Consider the following 4,807-nt stretch of genomic DNA (forward strand, 5'->3'; position numbering starts at 1 on the left):
TTTTTGCAACCTGTATATTTCAAATAAATAAAATGTGTGAGTAGAGGTACCACTATATTTTCAGCAGTGGCGGTCTGTGAATTTCCTAGTGACGCTTTCAGCTATCGGAATCAATCCAACCCTCAATTTTATGGCTATAAAACCTCTACCGCAGCTACAGCTGCGACACAAAAAAAACATCAATAATAACCTCATACAATTGAAATATTATTTAGGAATATAGCCATATTTCACTCACCAAAAATCCCTTTTAACTGTACACAATATCCATCCTCCTTTCTTTCCTCCTTCTCTTCTATCGCCATCAAAGCTAATGCTGAAAGTCGAGCCCGTCCTGTCGTATTTCTGGCATAGGTTTTTATTCGATTTAGTGCTGAAAATTTTCGTTCCCGGTTGTGAAATGCTTGCTTGCTTTGTAGTCGTTCAACCTTTCTTAATGATGTCCAGCTTTTTTTCTTGAAAAGTGTTTTGAAAATGGCTTTGACAGTAAATCTGCAAACAAATCCATTTCTTCTCCTCCTTCAGCCATTGGGGGTTGACCGCTATTAAATCAACACAACAATATAATTGCTTATGCAGCTCGCTCCAGATACACTTTGGTAGCTCTGGCTAGTCCACTCTAACACTAGCCAATCATAGTTGGTGAAAGCGATGACGTATCCCTACGCCTGCGAGAAAGCAATGACGTATCCCTACGCCTGCGAGAAGGCAATGACCTATCCTTACGTCTGCGAGAAGGCAATGACGTATCCCTACGCCTGCGAGAAGGCAACGGCGTATCCATACGTCTGCGAGAAGGCCTTGGTGTCACCAAATCAAATTCTGATTGATTAAAGCAACAGTCTTATCAACACTTGTTTAATGCATCAGAGCCTGCAGAACTCATTGTGAAGGCCTTGAGGCAGATTTCTGACCCTGGGGACAAATAATGGATTAAATGTGATTGGTTAAATGCTTCAATATGAAAACACACATCTGGAAGCATTGCAAATGAAAAAGCAATGAAAGGAAGCTAACAGACAATTTGGAATTATTTAATAAGTATTCATGGACAAAATACAATTAATATCAGTCTGTGATTCAGATATTTCTTAGGCCAGCAGGGAAGGCCTTGAAGGCCCTGCCGGCATACCACTGTTGAAAACGCACATTATGTCTGTAAATACAGTTAAGGACCAAAACAGAAACGTCACATTTTTTAGGTGAAAAACACTCAAATACATGACTATAATGTTCAGATATTTAGCTAAGTTGTACTTGGTGATGGGGCAAGGTTTTGTTACCTTGTAGCGCATTATTTTGAAATCATCACTAAGAAAAAAGTTTATTCTTAAAGTGTACATGTCATAGAGTATTACATTAACACCACTTTGAATACGAGCCAGACAACATCTTGTCAGCACCAAGGTGACGACTTCTAACTGAGATGTTTTAGTGCAATTGAATCTGATATAAGCCTCTTGGGGCATATCAAGGACAAGATCATTTTTCACAAGTCACACCAGGCTGCTATAACATTTACTTGTGCAACCAATACGGTATGGCACAGCTGACTTTCAAATGATTGGAACATACTTGGAGTGGCATTTATACAACTTGATGGGAAGTGTACACAGTTTTCTTTAACATGTAAAATGAACTTATACTCAGTAGTTTGCCTTATAATCATACACAATCTAATGGCTAAACTTTTACTACAATAATTGAAAAATTCTAGTCTGGTTCTAAGAAATAATTTTGTTTATTTCATTTGGATTAATAAAAATGTTCCCCGAAAAGCTGTGTTGTGTTTTTTATTTAATTTATTTTAGATTTTTAAGCGGTATATTTGTTTATCATTTAGAAAAGTACAATGTATATGAATTTCATCATCGTTCACCGATATGACAGATTATTGTTTTTGACCTGGACTAAATTGTTACTATATAGTTAAAATTCAAACTGAAAAAACCTCCGCAGTAATTATCATAGAAAATAAAGCATGACGAAGTGATTCTCTTTTTACTGTTTGTTCTTGCAAGAAAAAAAAAGAAAAAAAGAAAAGAAAAAGATTGAACAGGCTGATACGAGCTTTTCAAAATGACTTTTGGTGATTCTTTTTATGAGATGTTTGTTCATCCCATTTAACCGTAATAACATTCAGGAACTCGTTTATGGGGAAATGCAATGATGTGAGATTAAAACAAGAGGATTAAAAGGCTTATTCAAATATCAGTTTAATTGCTTGAGACAAGGCTAACAGTCACCAAGTCCTATAATTTATTACATTTAACACACTTATTGGCAGGGGAAATACATTTTGTGATGAATTCAATATTACTAAATAATATCAAAGGAAAAGACAATGGAAGGGATTATACCACAAATTGATCTTGCCGCTTTTAGTATTTTCTAGGGCATAAAGCATTGACATGTGCTTTATTTTAGTCATTTATTATCTTTATTATTGAGGTACAGATTTCAAAGGTCTATAATGAACACAATATCGCTCAATAAAGTCACTATAAGTCACTAGAGCCGGGTCCATTGTTGGGGACCCATACCACCCTGGACACGGCCTGTTCCAGTTGCTTCCATCTGGCAGACGCTACAGCAGGGGTGGCCAACCCGCGGCTCCCGAGCCGCATGCGGCTCTTTGCCCGGTTTCATGCGGCTCTTACGTCCATATCAAAGTTTGTATTTGTGTTTTATTTTTATTTGCGTGTGCGCTTCGCTTGAGTTCAATACGGTATTTTCGTCCAATGCGCATGTGCTGGGGATGAAAATACCTCAAAGTTTCCCAGTAGGAGCAAGGTCATTTGAGTAAACGTTTTTAACAGAGTGGGAGAGCTCCCGTGAACCAGAAGCGACAATGAACGGCGTCGCGCACACAAAAAGTATCCCAAAGATCGAGCGTCGGCTGAAAAAGCCACACCCCCTGCGAGGCAGACCAAGGCGAGAGTACTCAGCCGGGAGCAGCCAATAGGAGAGCGAGGTGTACACCCACGTGGTGGGCGCGCTAGTTAAAAGCCATTCATAATATATGACAGCTCACAAGGAGCGAACGTTGCGCAAAAATAGGCTCTGATTTTATGACAGAAGTCCCACTAAGTAACATGCATAGAAAAAGAAAAACGCTATTGTAAATTATTATATTTTTGTTTGTGGACTTGGTTGAACTGAGAGTTTGTCTGTGTGAGACAGTGCACACAATGTTCATTGTTGATAATGACTGGCCTGTGCTGTTAGTACTGTAGGAGTCAATTTATGTCATTACTATGCTAGTGTGTGACATTTACAATAAATCTGTGTGATGTGGCTCTTTGCGGCAACACAGTAAAAAATGTGGCTCTTTGCGGTAACCCAGTAAAAAATGTGGCTCTTTGCGGTAACACAGTAAAAAAATGTGGCTCTTGGTCCCTGACTGGTTGGCCACCCCTGCGCTACAGGTCCTACAAAGATCGGACAAACAGGCTCAAGGACAGGTTTTTCCCAACAGCCATCAGGACTCTGAACCTGCAGCAACACGTGACGTGATGACAACACGAATCCCTTCTATGAAACTAAGTCGCAGTGAAGTAACAGGAAGGTCGTTTGGCGTGGATCTGCCTTCCACAGGCTGACTGAGGGAGGGTAAGTAAGAAGACTGTGAGAGGTAAGTGATCCATCTTATTCTTGTTGGCATCGGTGAGGCAACTTGCAGTCACCGGATTGATGGCGCTCAAGGCGGAGAGCTAACAAGTATTAATATGTCATAAATAAATGTCATAAATGTGTCTTGCCTGGGAAGACGAACTTGTGGAGTAGCACTATACAATTTCGTCATACGCTGCTGAGGGTATGATGACTACTAGGCTTTTTGTCAAGTCAATGATGACGACAATGCCTCTGTCTGATTTTCATTTTCATATAATTTGGGGGATTTGGGTTGATTTGGGTCATTGTACATACAGTATTTGTGATTTTACTATGTGGTGTGTTCAACTAAATATATTGTAAAATCAATAATTAGCTAGACTACCTATGCAGGGATTGCTAGAGCCTAACCCAACTGTCTTTGGGTGAAAGGCAGACTACATCATCATCACAGAGAGACAGACAACCACTCACACTGCCACCGAGTGGGAATTAAACCCAGACTGCCTGCACCTAAGTCAGGCGGAAAAACCACTGCACCATATATTTTCGAATGGGGCATTCATCACCATCTATGGCACTTCCTTTGACGCTCTGCAGTATGAAATAAACAATACACTGAGTCTATTACAAATGTTGCCAATGAGTGAATCTCTCCCAAGCCTTCCACCCTGAACACACACACAGACACACGCACTCACAAACACACACACGCACACACCAGTACAACTGAACCCTGACACTTCTAATTGGCAGATATTTATCCAGGAGCCCGGAGACGCCAGGCTGTTTTCACATGGGATTAACCCGGGTCCAAATCTTTGCTCCCTTTGCTGAGAACACTACAAGACTCAAATGGAATCATTTGGGAAAGATTAGACCCTACTACCCTGCTTACCCAACTCCCAAGCTGCTGATCATACTGCAGACGTATCATTCATTGTTTGAAACACTTGGAAAAAAAAAACAGATCTTGACTTGTAATTTAATATAAACGTGTCACTTAGCATTGATTGTTCAGTATTTTTGTGGGACTAGTATTCATTTAAGTAAGATTATTTTGTCAAAACTCTTCACATTTGGCTCTTGGTGACCAGAAAAAAAACATTACATTTTACAATACCAAACATTAAAAACCTAAATAAAATATATTGTTTCAATGCTCCACAAGTAATTGTTAAGAGTCCTACGA

Source organism: Stigmatopora nigra, chromosome 12 (genome assembly GCF_051989575.1).
Source record: "Stigmatopora nigra isolate UIUO_SnigA chromosome 12, RoL_Snig_1.1, whole genome shotgun sequence".
Taxonomy (NCBI): domain Eukaryota; kingdom Metazoa; phylum Chordata; class Actinopteri; order Syngnathiformes; family Syngnathidae; genus Stigmatopora; species Stigmatopora nigra.